This window comes from Podarcis erhardii (genome assembly GCF_964252035.2).
Source record: "Podarcis erhardii genome assembly, chromosome: 1".
Taxonomy (NCBI): Eukaryota; Metazoa; Chordata; class Lepidosauria; order Squamata; family Lacertidae; genus Podarcis; species Podarcis erhardii.
In genome coordinates this window covers 114,078,262-114,095,486 of record NC_138497.1, presented here as the reverse complement: position 1 = coordinate 114,095,486, position 17,225 = coordinate 114,078,262, and the positions used below count along the sequence as shown (strand labels likewise).

General features: G+C 42.1%; 1 long non-coding RNA gene across 1 annotated transcript in view; it reads right to left on the bottom strand.

The window, feature by feature from the left end:
- Nucleotides 1-17,225, bottom strand: part of LOC309335933 — a 771,786-nt gene that overhangs the window by 343,979 nt on the left and 410,582 nt on the right. The window lies entirely within an intron of this gene.

Here is a 17,225-nt window from a genome sequence, read left to right as displayed (position 1 = left end):
TTCAGTCACTGTACAGGAAAGAAAACTTAATTCTCCTCCTAGGTGGGAGAATATCTCTAATCATCCATGTCAGATTTTTCTGCCACTTCTCCTGAAACTATGATTTGAAACAATTTAGCAACCTTTATCACTATTTCTAATCCTAAAACCATCTTGGGGGATATGTGAGCAGGTATTTATATTCTCAGAGGACATTTAGGTATGTGGAGGGAAGGGATAAGCCTTGTGTTTATTTATAACTTCTGTTTTTTATTGGGGGGGATCTATATCGCAGTATAACAGATATTTCATTATATCCATTTTATTTCTGCTTTTGCACTTGGTAGGATTCATAATGCACAACACAGCGCTGCTCCCGTTCCCCGTATTTATGTGCTAGCATTACAGATTTTACATTAGAAAGCCAGGAAGCCAAGCACCACTATATTTCATCTCACTGTTTCCTGCTATCTTATTAATGTATGTTAACGTCGAAAAGTTTCTGCATTGCTGCTAGCAATATATCCTGGGTGCATTCTGCCAATTGCATTATGTGTATGCATTATTTGAATGGTAAAATGTGTTTGTGTTTTCAAAGCAGTGAAGTCAGGTTGGTGAATGGCAACATTAGGAGCATACAGAGGGATAGCTCAGGAGGCAGAGCGTGAGACACCCAATTTCAGAGTCGTGAGTTCGAACCCCATTATTGGGCAAAAGATTCCTGCATTGCAGGGGGTTGGACTAGAGTACCTTTGTGGTCCATTCCAACTCTATAAATTGTAATTGTAATCTTCTAGGCCAGGTTTGAATGACTCATGACTCCACCAGCCATGGACAGCGACCCATTGGGGGAGTAATAATTATTATTATTAATAATAATAATAATAATAATAATAATAATAATAATAATAATAATTTATTATTTATACCCCGCCCATCTGGCTGGGCTTCCCCAGCCACTCTGGGCGGCTTCCCAAAAAATATTAAAATACTGTAATACATCAAACATTAAAAGCTTCCCTAAACAGGGCTGCCTTCAGATGTCTTCTAAAAGTCTGGTAGTTGTTGTTCTCTTTGACATCTGGTGGGAGGGTGTTCCACAGGGAGGGCGTCACTACCGAGAAGGCCCTCTGCCTGGTTCCCTGTAACTTGGCTTCTCGCAGCGAGGGAACCAGCAGAAGGCCCTCGGTGCTGGACCTTAGTGTCTGGGTAGAACGATGGGGGTGAAGACGCTCCTTCAGATATACTGGACCGATGCTGTTTAGGGCTTTAAAGGTCAGCACCAACACTTTGAATTGGGCTTGGAAACATACTGGAAGCCAATGTAGGTCTTTCAAGACCAGTGTTATATGGTCTCGGCGGCTGCTCCCAGTCACCAGTCTAGCTGCCGCGTTATGGATTAGTTGTAGTTTCCGGGTCATAGAATCATAGAATCATAGAATCATAGAGTTGGAAGAGACCACAAGGGCCATCGAGTCCAACCCCCTGCCAAGCAGGAAACACCATCAGAGTACTCCTGACATATGGTCGTCAAGACTCTGCTTAAAGACCTCCAAAGAAGGAGACTCCACCACACTCCTTGGCAGCAAATTCCACTGTCGAACAGCTCTCACTGTCAGGAAGTTCTTCCTAATGTTTAGGTGGAATCTTTTTTATTGTAGTTTGGAACCATTGCTCCGTGTCCGCTTCTCTGGAGCAGCAGAAAACAACCTTTCTCCCTCCTCTATGTGACATCCTTTTATATATTTGAACATGGCTATCATATCACCCCTTAACCTCCTCTTCTCCAGGCTAAACATGCCCAGCTCCCTTAGCCGTTCCTCATAAGGCATCGTTTCCAGGCCTTTGACCATTTTGGTTGCCCTCCTCTGGACCCGTTCCAGTTTGTCAGTGTCCTTCTTGAACTGTGGTGCCCAGAACTGGACACAGTACTCCAGGTGAGGTCTGACCAGAGCAGAATATAGTGGCACTATTACTTCCCTTGATCTAGATGCTATACTCCTATTGATGCAGCCCAGAATTGCATTGATTTTTTTGCATTGATGCAGCCCAGAATTGCATTGACTTTTTTGCATTGACTTTTTTAGCATCACACTGTTGGCTCATGTCAAGCTTGTGGTCAACCAAGACTCCTAGATCCTTTTCACATGTACTGCTCTCAAGCCAGGTGTCACCCATCTTGTATTTGTGCCTCTCATTTTTTTTGCCCAAGTGCAATACTTTACATTTCTCCCTGTTAAAATTCATCTTGTTTGTTTGGGCCCAGTTCTCTAATCTGTCAAGGTCGTTTTGAAGTGTGATCCTGTCCTCTGGGGTGTTAGCCACCCCTCCCAGTTTGGTGTCATCTGCAAATTTGATCAGGATGCCCTTGAGTCCATCATCCAAGTCATTGATAAAGATGTTGAATAAGACCGGGCCCAAGACAGAACCCTGTGGCACCCCACTAGTCACTCTTCTCCAGGATGAAGAGGAACCATTGATGAGCACCCTTTGGGTTCGGTCAGTCAGCCAGTTACAAATCCACTGAGTGGTAGCATAGTCAAGACCGCATTTTACCAGCTTCTTTACGAGAATATCATGGGGCACCTTGTCAAATGCCTTGCTGAAATCAAGGTAGACTACATCCACTGCGTTCCCTTCATCTACCAGGCTTGTAATTCTGTCAAAAAACGAGATCAGGTTAGTCTGACATGACTTATTTTTCAGAAATCCATGCTGACTATTGGTGATCACGGTATTCGTTTCTAGGTGCTCACAGACTGTTTGCTTAATGATCTGCTCCAGAATCTTCCCTGGTATTGATGTCAGACTGACTGGGCGGTAATTATTTGGGTCCTCTCTTTCCCCCTTTTTGAAAATAGGGACAACATTTGCCCTCCTCCAGTCTGCCGGGACTTCGCCTGTTCTCCAGGAATTCTCAAAGATGACTGCCAGTGGTTCTGAGATCACATCTGCCAGTTCTTTTAATACTCTTGGATGCAGTTCATCTGGCCCTGGAGACTTGAATACATCTAAACTAGCCAAGTATTCTTGTACTATCTCCTTAGTTATTCTGGGCTGTGTTTCCTCTGCTGAATCATTTGCTCCAAATTCTTCAGGTCGGGCATTGTTTTCTTTATTGGAGAAGACTGAGGAGTTCAGCCCTTTCTGTATCCCCTGTTTGCATTTCACCATCTTCTCCTCTGAGTGACCCCACTGTTTCTTTGTTCTTCCTTTTGCTACGAACATACCCATAAAAGCCTTTTTTGTTGCTTTTAACCTCTCTAGCAAGCCTGAGTTCATTCTGTGCTTTAGCTTTTCTGACTTTGTGTCTACACGTGCTGGCTCTTTGTTTGAATTCCTCTTTGGTGGTTTCCCCCCTTTTCCATATTTTGTACACATCCTTTTTTAATCTTAACTCAGTTAAAAGTTCTTTAGATAGCCACCCTGGCTTCTTTAGGCACCTTCCATGTTTCCGTCTCATTGGTATTGCCTGAAGTTGTGCTTTTACTATCTCCCTCTTAACAAACTCCCAGCCATCATGAACTCCCTTTCCTTTTAGTATTACTGTCCATGGGATCTCACCCAGCACTTCCCTAAGTTTTATGAAGTCGGCTTTCAAGGGTCACCTTCAAATGTAATCCCACGTAGAGAGCATTGCAGTAGTCCAAGCAGGAGATAATCAGAGCATGCACCACTGTGGCGAGGAATAAATCATATACACTAATAATGAACTTTGGTGCTGAGTTATGACAAATCTGTAACCCAGATAGAGAGAGATGCTTGAGGAACCCCATTGTTTGCAGAACTAGAACAAAACTTCAGAGGGAAAGCCTCCCTCCCCAAACTCAATGAAGAATGAACTTGCTATGTGTCTGTTGTGGGGAGAGTCGGAAAACTGGGGTGAAGAGATGGAATGGCATATGCTGGAAGAAGGAATGGCTGGCTGCAACCCTCCATGCTGCAACATTTTGTTGCAGGTGCCACTTGCAAACCTCCAGTCCTGCAGCTGCCTGGGGCTGAAAAAGCAGGATGGGGTGTATGATCATTCCCCGTTTGTGGAATTCTCTCCCCAGGGAAGCTCGCCTGGTGCCATCATTATAAATTTTAGGTGCCAGGCAAAAGTTTCCTTTAGAACCAAGCTTTTAGCCTTTAACTGTCTGTGAATGGGATGGTTTTTAAATGTATTTTTCTTTCCTCTTCGTTTTAATGTATCTATGTTTGGTTTATTGTCTGTCTGTTTGGTTATAAATCACTTTGGGTTGCCCTGGGCAGGATGAAGAAATAAAGAAATAAATCAGGCATTTGACAAGTGCTGGAATTCATGACTTGTGGGTTGCATTTGAGTCAGTGAACTATGAATTGTGCAGGCTTGCAGCACGACAAGGTTCAACTGCTGGGCATTTTCTCAACACAAGAAGGTGATTTGGGATTATTTCCTAGTTCATTGTAGCGAAGTGTGTAAACAATTACAGTATCTGTTACCACTGCTGTACTCAGGGGCCTTTACCAGAACTCAACAGTTGCTCCTTCTCTGTGGCTGGATCCAATGGCATTCTGAGAGCAACTAAGACTCAGAGTTTTGTGGTCCATTCTCAGGTCAGCAAGTTTAATTCTCAGGGCTATCGGCTAGTCTCAAATCAATAACTTTGAATCATGGATCTAGGAGCTTTTCTGCATTATTATTTTAAAACACAACTTTAAAAGAAATCACTTATCATTCTGAACACACAGAGAGAAAAACCATATGTGTATTTCCCCAGTGATCCTGTAAACCAAAAACGCCAAGGGATTTCTCTTAATAATAATGATGATGATGATGATGATAATAATAATTTTTATACCCTGTCCAGCCACTCTGGATGGCTCCCAGCAGAATTAACGATAATAATAAAAAAGCAATAAAACATCAAATATTAAAAACTCCCCTAAACAGGGCTGCCTTCAGATGTCTTCTAAAAGTCAGATAGTTGTTTATTTCCTTGACATCTGATGGGAGGGCGTTCCACAGGGCAAACGCCACTACTGAGAAGGCTCTCTGCCTGGTTCCCTGTAACCTCACTTATTGCAGGGAGGGAACTGCCAGAAGGCCCTTGAAGCTGGGCTGAACAACGTGTGTGGAGACACTCCTTCAGGTATACTGCCCCCCCCACCTATCCTGTTTCATTTTCCAGACCCTTCACATCTCTAATAGTTACCACTAAGCCTCAGACCTCGTACCTGCTTAGGTTTCTTTCCCCCCCTTTTTTAAGGAGTTTGGAGCCCCATCAAACTCCAACTCATGATGTCCCATAAGCTTCAGGTTTGGGGATGCCAACGATCTGGCAATCCTGTTATTGAATTATGTGCTTCCTTCCACTACTGGTATTCCCTGTCCCCAAGAGTGAAGCAACATTGTTGTGTGAAGGAATAATGTATTGTATTATCCACATGAGCCCTTTTTACACATATTACAAGAGTGGTGTGATGTCCATCAATATTCTATGAACAGACCTTGAATGTCAGGTGATGTGGCTGGTGACCTCACCTGTGGCTGAATGCCGGGTTCTATTGTACATTGTATGCTGATTTAGGAAGTAAATTCCTTTGGACTCAGTGTGACTTTCTTCTAAGTAAATTAGGATTGGGGTGAGAGAGTGGCGTTCTGCTGGTTCTGTTGTGCAGCCCCCTCTATTATTAGACTGGGATGAGATTTATGGACCAAGAACAACCAGATTACATCACACTGATAAGAACCTGCATAGAGAAAAATATCCAGGTTAGCTGCTCATGGACTGCTCTTTTGAGATGCTCCACTTCAACCTATAGCAAATTCTTTGGGACATCACTTGAAATGGCCCAGGTTCCTCTCTTGCAAGGAACCAACTCATGTTAGCATATCTTACAATGCCTGAAAGTTACCTTGGCCTCAGTAATGTCTCCTTTCCCCCCCTTTATGCTTTAATGTTTGCTTCAAATGTTATTTTATTGCTGATGTTCCTGTAACAATTCTGCTTTTGTCTTTCAAAGGATATGAAATATTGTCCCAGCTACTGTCTGTATTTCAGAACTGTAGGATGCCTTCATCAGATGCTATATGAATAGAAGGGTGAGCTGTATTATTACTGCATCGATCCTCTCTCTCTCCCTCTTTTTTTTATATTCATAGAAGTAAACAAGGCTCAATGAATATAACTCAGAAAGAATCCAAGACTGAAATAGGAAAAAGCTGTCAAAAGTTTTCCTTAAAAGTACATCTCTTGAGGTGGGTTGATCATTTCACTTTTCTTTTATATTATTACCCACGGTTAACTGCACTCTAAATGCTGGTTTCTTTATAATACTGGTTTTTACCATCTTTTTTGTGGATGCAAATTTCTGGATTAATTTAAAAGAAATTAAATTAACCTTTTCAACCCCTGTTGCCGAGAAAACTGCATGCAACACTGGGGACACCAAGAAGAGAATGCTGGTGTCTTCGTCAGCATGGGGTTTTGATAGAACATCTTTATGCAATCTATTTCTTTCAAAGATTGATACCCTGAGTTTCCATTAAAAATGCTCATGGTGGTTTACAGTAACCGCTGGAATATGCAAGATAAAACAATAAGATAGAAGATAAGATGGGATTGGAAGATAGCAGTCTGTTCCATCCTTTTGTAACATCCCACCAATGTTTACCTGTCAATAGCTGAGCAGCCTGGAACGCGGGTGACGCTGTGCTCTAAACCACTGAGCCTAGGGCTTGCTGATTGGAAGGTTGGCGGTTCGAATCCCCACAACGGGGTGAGCTCCCATTGCTCGATCGCAGCTCCTGCTAACCTAGCAGTTTGAAAGCACATCAAAGTGCAAGTAGATAAATAGGTACCGCTCCGGTGGGAAGGTAAAGGGCATTTCCATGCGCTGCTCTGGTTTTGCCAGAAGCTGCTTAGTCATGCTGGCCACATGACCCGGAAAAACTATCTGCAGACAAACGTCAGCTCCCTCAGCCAGTAAAGTGAGATGAGCGCCACAACCGCAGAGCCATTCGTGACTGGACTTAACTGTCAGGATTCCTTTACCTTTACCTAGCTGAGCAGCCAGAGCCTAAGAGGGTTCTCAGAGTCCCAATCCTACTTCTTTTGTTTGTCAGAGGGGTCTTGTTGAGTCCCTTCCTCCTGATTTCAGAGGGGGCTAAGCACAGCTTATACAGGGGCTGTCCTAACTATACAGGCTTTATATGTCTAGGTAAGTTCATTTTAGAATGCAGACTTCACCAATTTCTTCTCTGCTCCTAATATGGTAGCCTGTTTTGTCCTTGGAACAGCCCAGTGAGGTTGGTTAGGTTGAAGGATTCCTATTTATCTAAGCAGTGAGCCCATATGTTCACACCTCAATATTCACCAGTTATTCTTTGCTCAGTTTGAATCTGATGCTCACGACTACGGCAGGACAGGTGAACAATGCTCTTGCCAAAAGAAGAGTAGTTCTGTTTTTTCTTTTACTTCTAAAGATGAGGCTGGATCCCTTTAACTCTCCATCACGCGTGCCTTCCAAAGTTTAAGGGGGGGGGGAGCAAAATCTCAGCTACCGCCAGCAAAACCACCCACTTCTCCCATAGTGATCTCCTGAGCTGTTTTTGCAAACCATTTCTTCCTTTAGTTCTAGATTGCATGCTAGCTTGAATGCACATTTACAGTGATCGATTTGCAGCGAAACAATGTAGAACCCAGCCTTCCCTCTCCCCCTCAACATCTACAGTGAATAATTTCTTCTACAGTGAATAATTATTCTACAGTGAATAATTTCCCTTCTGCTGTGTAGGGATATGATATGCTGCTACTGGATCAAGGCTATATTCATTTATCTGGGAGTGTCTTCCACTGAATTCAATGAGACCTGCTTTGAATAGACGTGTACAGAAGGCACTGCAAGGATATGAAATCTAGCCCCTCCTCCATCAGTTGGGAAGGCCCTGTATTTCTATATTTAATAATACTTTTTGTTCCAGCAGAAAGTCCCACTTACTGGAAGAATGGCTAAATGGAAGCATAAGTACCCTGTTTCCATATTTGTGTAATCTCTATCCTCAAGATTGCTACGTAGGAGGAAAGTGTTAAAATAAATACATTAAACTTATTAATCTGCAGTCATGAAAAGAAAAGCTACCCCCTTCTGTACCTCCACGGAGGAGGCCAATACCACGACAGTTAATTAAAACTCAACCAAATAAGAGCTTTTTATAGCTGCCTCCTTCCATAAATCACCTGCTTCCTGTTCCTGGGAAGCTGCCAGTTTCAAATCCAAGAATTTCTTGGCATTGTGGAAATCAGAAAAGGCATATTTTATAACTCTCAGAACTACACAGAACTTTACTGGAGAGACTGTTTCAATTTCTGTGCCAATGCAGATGAATAGGGCGGGGAGGGTATGCAATATTGTACAATAAAACTGTTTCAAAGGAATACAGTAGCATTTCTGTGGGTTCCTCTACAACAGAGGAGTAGTTGTATGGTGTCATGTGACAAAATAACACAGTGCATCTTCATTGCAGCACTGTGAGGAACACGATGGATTATTTGCATGCTCTGCTTTCAAGGGCATGTATCTATTTCCCCCAGTACTGTTTCAAAATACATGGAGTGCTAAAGTCTCAGAATGTCATTGCCAGGGTTCTCCTATATTGGGTTAGCTGGCTGCCCATAGAATTGGAGAACGAAACAAACTATAAAAAAGGTGTGGGTAAACAAGAGATGTGGTAACAGCCAGGAAACATGGCGGCCTGTTCATTCTTGAGTGTTGGCAGCTATGTTGTATTCTAGAATGGTTGACCGAATGTAGTGTGATCGTAGAGAATCATGGACAATATTGGTGGTTTTGATAGCAATAGTAAAAACCCAACTTGGCTGTAGTGGAAGGTGTCAGTTCAACTCCCACCTTGGTTGAAAACAGAGTAGGTGCTAAGGTGTGTGTTTTGCAGCCTTGGTTTTCCATCTAGGAAATGGGAATAGTGATGGCCTACTTTAAAAGTTTGTGTGGAGAGAGAAAATGCGATAAGAGAATTTCATTATGCATCTTGAGTATTAGGAAAGAAGGGCGTGTGGGCAGAGACTGTAGCACTAAGTGATTCCTTTCCTGACATCCAAGAATAATCAATGTAGCCCTGTATCACTTGATGCCACACTTTTTAATGGAGATAGTTTGGGAAGGGATCACCAAGATGTGAATTGTCAGGTAAATGCACGTTAGATGTTGGCGGTGAAGCTCACTCAATCTGTTCTTTAGTAGACCATGAACATTCCAGAACATTCCTATTGTTTTCTATAGCTCTTCTCTGAACATCTCAGGCATTTCCCTAAATGACCAGAATGTTGATTAAAATGATATCCAAGGATAACGGGATGGGGGGTGGGGAGCTTGACCAATGAAATATTTCTACTGCTGGCACAGCTGGTATGCAAGACATGGATTATTTACCAAGCTTGCCAAGCACTTTATATCTTTTTTTTGGGGGGGGGGAGTTTCAGTGGTATTCCCCAATCACCAAACAAGCTGAAAATTGTGCCAGGCTCTTAATTATAGCACCTTTCGCTGATTAACAAGATGGCAATCTTTCCCTCTCCTCAGCAAAATTTGTGTTGGTTCTCTTTCAGCAGAACGTCATGCTGCAGGAAGATTTCCCAGAAATTAATCCTTTGGCAGGCAACTTTTGAAGGCTGCTTTGGAGTGCAGGCTGGGAATGAATCGGTAGCTTAGGCTGCTGAAGGGAAGAGGTACCCAACATTGCTGCTTTGTGCTTGTTTACAGCTGCATGCTTGCAGTTTGATGCCTGCAACATCAAAGGATGCTTTTGCAGAAATAGTCGACGCTGGATTTATTGTGAAAATGTCATTTATCTATAGATTATTCTGATCAATGGTGCCATGGGCTACAGTTTTGCTACATATTTTAAAACAGTGCAGTCTAAATGAGGAGAAGAAGGAATGTATTCATTGGCATGTGCCTCTGAGGGTGAAGTCAAACCACTGGAGAATCACAGTACTTGCTGAACTGCAGAGACCAGTAACTCTAGTAGCACCAAAGTGATCCCTCTGGGGCACAAGCCTGGGAAGTGTGTATGGAGGTCCTGGGCTGCCCAGACAACAAGATCCGCCTGCCCGGCCTTGCTGATGTGGTTCAAAGGAAAACAGAGCACCGAAACATCTGGCACCAGCTTAGTTGCTGGGAGGAGGTGTACAAGATGCTATCCAACCATCTTAGGGACTCCACTTCGGATTTGTGTAGGGTTTACATAAGGCAGCGGGTAAGAGAAGGAATGTTAGCTGCATAATATTAGTTGCCACTATTAGAAGCAGAGGAGTAAGAAGTGGATCGTTTTCCTGTTGAACTTGACAACATCCCTCATGCATTCTATGTTCCTCACAGAAACCAATGGTTTAAGGCTAGTGTGGCCAGGTGAACAAGAAAGCAGGTCTCCCAAACCTTTAATAGTTGTGCAGAAGAAGGAGTTCCACAGGTGTAGCTCCTTGTACAAGCTACACCTGAGGAAACTCCCTCTTCTACACAGGTATTAAAGGTGTATGAGTCCTGGCCTCTTTCTTAGCTGGTTTCCCTATTTAAGGCAACTCCACATTGGCCTATATCCCTTTAACCAGGGTGGGACAAAAGCATTATCTGGAAGAGCTTCACTCCCTCCAAGTCTGATCGCTCAAGGATTATTTGATAATAATAATAATAAGGTTCTGAGAGTGGTTTGCCAGTGTAAATAAAAAAGATATAAACATCTAGGAGAACAGATGAACTGGGCAGGGGGCACCTATAGACAATCGAATAGCCAAAAGCAGAACACCTTTTAAATCAAATCCATATTAGATTAGGTGTTGAGTCTTTTCAGGAGTTCTCAGACATCTGGAAGAACTAGAGCCATAAAATATAATTCACTGTAAATTATGGCATATCTTATTTGAATACCACCAACTATTCCAAAACAGTGTTTGTACACTGAGCCTCTGGCTGAGAACTTTCAGGGAAGACAGATGGAAGCAAGTTCCTGAGTCACAAATCCAAGATGCTTAAACTGGCAGAATTGGAAGAAAAGCATCTCCAACGTAGGCCTTTGAATGCAACACTTCATTAATTCTTATTCAAGTCATATTAACTCTCATAAATCTCTTCTGTTAGTTATTATTGTTTCTCTGCTGGTTTTTGAATCCATAGTCTTTGTGATCCAATAGCAATAAAGTTTCAGAGGAGAATCTTAATTACTTAGCATAGCACTAATATCCTCTTGCAGGCAACTAACCACAAGAAACTGAGATTATCACAGATGGAACTCAAATTATGTATCTATACAAGTAGCTGCAGGAAACTCTGACAATTAAGTTTTGGAAAATTAGGAGAGGATAAGTGCCCTTGGGCAGAGACTACATTTTTGTTTTGTCCTTTTGTTTATGTTCTGTAATCCACTGTAAGACCAAACAACCCTGCCATTTCTGGAATTGTTAGAAATGTGTAGACCTGGTTGTATGCAGATAGCATTGTATTATTTATACATGTGATCCACTAAAAGCTTGTGGGAAACTTCTAATCCCAATCAAGGAATTTAGTGCAGTATCAGGTTAGAAAGTGAGTCTTCCAAACTCCGAACAGTTGGGTTTCAATATTGATAAGACCATGAAAGATAATCTCCTCAATAATATTAAATTCCTTTCAGAAGCATTCCAGTAAGAGATCTTGGAATGTGATTCACACAAGATATAGGGAAATGCTCTGTCTTGTTGAGTGGCATGCAACCTGATCTATGTCGATGGCCTTATGCTCCCTTTGCAAAAGTGTGTTCATAGCTGGGGGATTCTCCTGGATCCATTGCTTTTAAAAAATAAAATAAAATATTGATTTTGAGCAAGGCAGACAAAAATAAAAATATTACACTGGTATAGCATAGTACAATACAGAATATCAGACAAGACCTCCGACTATGGAGGGCCTAGAAAACAATAAATAAACATGAAAATGTGAAGTTGATCCAGAGACTTAAAAACAATAGATGTACAAAAGGCATGGGCCTAATAACAGTGTGTGTGTGTGCGTGTGTGTGTGTGTGTGTGTGTGTGTGTGTATGTTTCAACATGTAAATAATACAATATGAGTATGCATGTTCAGGGGAGAGAGAGATAGAAACAAATAATTATTATGTTAATCAAAACCCTCAGAAAGCTATCACTGGCAATTGACCATGTTCCTCATTGTCAGCATAATAAAATGGTACCAGAGAGCAAGGAATCTCTTTTAATTAAACCCCTCAGGACCCTTAGCTTATGTTTTTCTAGAAGTGCCATTTCTCAGACGGTAGAATGCCAGTATGTAAGATTAGCACTGGCAAGGTCTCTTCAGAAGCGTGCTGTTGAGCTCTAGTTGCTGTAAGTAAATGGATGATCAGTTAAGATGCTCTTCTGTTTCCTCAAATAAACCTAATAGTGCATCTGTTGCTGTGATTTGAAGTATAGTGGTGCAGACCTCAGTGGTGCACCACCTCAGTGGTGCAGAGTACCATGGATGACCCTATTGGAGCATGGCTATGGTAATTCGGGTTCTGGCAACCTCAAGATTGGTCAGCAGTCATGCACTTTATGTGGGGCTATCTTTGAAAATAGTTCAGAAGTGCCATATGCAACTACCCAACTGTGGACAGGTTCAAGGCAAACAGAGAGTATAACACAAATTCTGTTACAGCTACGCTGGTTACCTATACGCGTCTGGGCCCAATTGAAAGTGCTGATTTGAACCCATAAAGCTCTTTACAACTCGGAACCCCAATATCTCCTGAAAAATTCTCTGTAAACCTGCTTGCACCCTTAAATGTTTGTCTGAGGCCCTCCTCTGGGCCCCTTCTTTAAGGGAGGATGATGGCATGTGAGAGGGCCTTTTCAGTGGAACACTCTTCTCAGTGCAATGGACTATGAGTTTGTTATTTTTCTGTTTGTGCACTGCCAAAGTTTTCCGCTACTGATATTCATGTCTGAAGGGTTGCTTTGTGTGTGCATTTTTAGATTAATTACATCTGCTGTTGTGTGGATGTGTTGATGTTATAATGTATTTTTATTTATGTTTTAAATATGCTGCGAGTCACTCTGAGACCTTTGTGTAACAAGTCATTAACAAGACTAAGAAAGAATAAAAAGCTTACAACAGGGTGCAAACTCCCAACAGAATCGCTAATAATTCTGGTTTATTATTAGACGTGGAAATGCCAACACATTTGTTGACAGCTGCTCATATAGCAATATGTCATAATTGGGGGGGGGGGGAATCCTGCATCAGAAGACTGAACAATATAGATATGGGAACTGGTTCATATGGCACTGCTGACTGGAAGACTGAAGTTAGATTTGCTTTTTAAAAATTGAGTGATTTTGTGATGTATAATAAGATACAATGAACTATTCAACCACATGCACTGCTGGGAATAATATATTTATTACGTTTACAGGTTTTTATTGAATATACATTGTTAATTCTGATCTTGTTAGCAATAAGTCTGGTCTGAGAACAAAGGTTAAGGTTCAAGAGTTCAATAATAGTAGCAAGACTTCCATGACTGCACAAGAGCTGCAAAGTTTGTTTTCGTTTGTTTGAACAATTTGTATACCTCTTATAGGATCATAGAATTGTAGAGTTGGAAGTCATCTAGTCCAACACCCCCTGCATTGCAGGAATCTCAACTAAAGTATCCATGCAACATGGACACCCAACCTCTGCTTTAAAATCTCCAAGGAAAAGAGCCCATCACCTTCCAAGGAAGTCCATTCCACTGTTGAACAGCTATTACCATCAGAAAGTTCTTCCTGATGTTTAGTCTGAATCTCCTTTCTTGTAACTTGAATTCCTTGGTTTGGTTCCCACTCTCTGGAGCAGGAGAAAACAAGCTTGCTCCGTCTTCCATGTGACACCCCTTAAGATATTTGATGATGCCTACCAAATCTCCTATCCGTTTCCTCTTCACCAGGCTAAACATACCCAATTCCTTCAACTGTTCCTCATAAGGCTTGGTCTCCAAATCCTTGATCACTTTGGTTGCTGTCTTCTGCACACATTCCAGCTTGTCAATTCCCTGCTTAAATTGTGGTGCCCAGAACTGGACACAGTATGAGACACAGGTGTGGTCTTACCAAGGCAGAATAGAGGGGTACTATAACTTCCATTCAACACGGCACTACACTTCCTCTGATACAGCCTAGAATAACATTCACTTTTTTTGACTGCTAGATCACACTGTTGACTCCTGTTAAGCTAGTGGTCTACTAGGACCCCTAGTTCCTTTTCACTTGTACTACTAGCAAGCCAGGTGTCCCCCATGTTACATGTGTGCAGCTGGTTCTTCCTGCCTATGTGCAGAACCTTACATTTGTCCTCACTGAAATTAATTTTGTTAGTTTTGGCTCTATCTGTATGCAATGCATCACTAAGTCACCATCCCATCAGCACAAGGATTTTATGCTTCCACCACTCCTCCCACTGCACTCCCACCTGAAAATCTGTTCTGGGATTTCCCCCAACCCTGTAGAGCAGATTTAGGGCACGTGAGGGTGGGAAAGCAGGGGAAACCATCCTTATGCACGCATAATTTGGGGGGCTGATAGAATGGTTACTTAGCACTCTGCTGAAGTCAAGCCATAAAAAATGTATTTGGAAAGAAACATACACAGAACAGACCATTAAGGGCAGGCAATCTGAACTAGGCTCCTATTACTGAATCTGGTGGCTTCGGTGGATGAAGCAGGTCTGTCCCTCCAAATTAATGAAATAGAAGTTGACCATATGGCTATCTGTTTATTGCTTACACCTGCGCTGATCGCTGCTTACAGCAGCACATCTGAAAACCCAATGGTGCCAAGAGAGGATCTTTGGGTCAAGAATGCAAAAAATGGGAGATTTATCTAAATGTGCAATCCAGACCCCCCCTTTTTTAATTGCTACCTGAGTCAAGACAGAGCTACGTACATTTGTTTTAAGATAATTATTCATCAGACTGCTGGCTTTCCGCATCCAGCCACAACAATTTGCAGTGCCTGTTCAGGCTTCCACCCACATAACAGTTTATTAATGTGTAAAAGGTTGCCTTAAAATAAATAAAAACTGCTAAAAATGTATAGCCTTGTGCCGAGCCAAATAGACTATGATCTGCCACCACAACACAAACACAGGGAGGCTGATCTGTTTATACAGCTGATGCGACAAAACTGGATTCAACATGGGCAACTTTTCACAACAGGAAGAACAGAGGAATGATAATTAATTCCATTTTGTGCATGGTGTGTGTGTATTTTCAAGAAATGGCTGCAGCCAAATTAAATCCAGCAATCAAGAGAGGTGTGAATTAGATAGGGAAAGACATACATGCTGAAGTATTGCATAATGGGATCATATTAAAGCAGTGTTACAAGTGTTTCTTTTAAAAAATAATAACTATAGCCCTGTCAAATTAAAAAAGTTTCTTCCATCTAATATTGGAAATCAGAAGAGGTGAATTAATTTCAGCCAAGTTCTGATCCTTCAGTGACATGAATAAGGGTCACAGATGTACTCTCTGTATTCAAAAACTGCATTCTCAGTACAAAGTTCTCATTATAATTTGCCAAAGGATTCATAAAATGTCCAAGGCAGCTGTTTGAAGCAGCTGAATTGGCACATCAGGGCATTTCTCTCTACCTATAAACTAGCAGCTGGATTGCACTGATGCATGTTTACTCCAAGGTAAGTCCCAGTGACTTCTATGAAGCTCTCTCCCCACCCCCAATATATGCATGTAGGATTATGCCCTAAAACTGATTTAATATTTAATCCTTCTCCAGGTACGCCAGGGAATGTAAACCTTCAAGAAATGCTAAACCCCAGATTGTATCCAGTTGTTAGGTGGAAAATGGAAATTAGTCTCTGGGAGTTAAGAATGTGCTGAAGTCTTAATTTGGTCTGGGGTTTACTGGACCGGCAAGTCTTTAAGCTTTACAGATTCAGGGTCCACCTATCTTGAACATAGGACTTTGTTTTTAAAGTCTACCCTATGTTTTATTTTCCTCTTTCTACTCTCTGTGGGGTGCCCCCAAAGCAAAGGAGCACAAGGCTTTGACAGGGGAATCTTCTCAGGAAGGCTGAGGAAAGCTGCCCCTCCCAAAACACCTTCATCTACAGAAGAAATTTTAACATACACAACCCCTAATGTTCAGAGGTTGGTATTCACAGCAGAAGGGAGTGCCTTCTGGGTAGGGGTGTAGTGCCTTTCCCTGATCGTTTGCAAATTACCACAAAGAGCTCCTGGTGGGACTCAAGAGGTGAGGTGTTTTCACATGGCAGGGCCTTCCGATGTCATTGGGTTGCTAGGCTTTGAAAGTCAAAATTCTGGCCATCGTTTGGGCTCAGTGGTATAAGGGGTGAAGGTAGAACGGCAAAGTCCAAGAAAAATCAATGGAAAAGATAAGGAAAACGCCATGTTTTTTCCTGTGTGTTTTAAGAAAATTGGAAATGGCTTGATAAGTTGAGATACGTTTTGAAAAGCTTTTCCCCAGCTTCACCTGTTACATTGCCCAGTGAGCATACCATACATTTTAAGCATATTTCAAACACATTCCCTCCCTGCAAGAAGCTTGCAAACTGTAGTGTGTTAAGGGTGCTGGGAACTGTAGCTCTTGGAGGGGTAAACTACAGCTCCCAGGATTTTTTTTAGAGGGGAGTTGTGCTTCAAATGCATGCCCTGTATGAAGCCTATGTTAAAATGCCTTAACTTTCACCTGGAATCAAAACGATGACCTGTAGGAAAAGTTTTTGTTTTTCAAAAAGCATCTTGACTTTGCTGCTATTGCAGGAACGGCTCCCCCAATCCCACTGCAGTATTGCACTGAGATCTGCTCTTCACTCCTGGTCAGCAATGCCTGCCAGTCAACAAGAAGAAGTGCTTTGTGTGGCAGAGGGCCAAGCCCACGCAGCAATTTAACCAGAAAACCGACATCAGCAAGAGTGACTCAATGAGGAACAGTCTATTCTCTTTAGCTAGCTATATCCAGGGAATTGGAACAAAAAAAATGTTCTCCTAGGGTTTCCAAAAGAGTCAGACCAGGTTCTTAGACATTCTGCTGCTGCTGTCAAGAACATTGGTATAGATGCCATCCAAAGGCCTCCACCCATTGGTGTTGCACTGTTGTTGTTTTTTTTGTGGAGGGAATTACTGAGGTCATGTTCATACAGTTGGATCTGTAGTGTCATAGAGATGTGAGGGCAAGACATAGGAGAATAGGATTTCTCCTGCAGTCTCTATT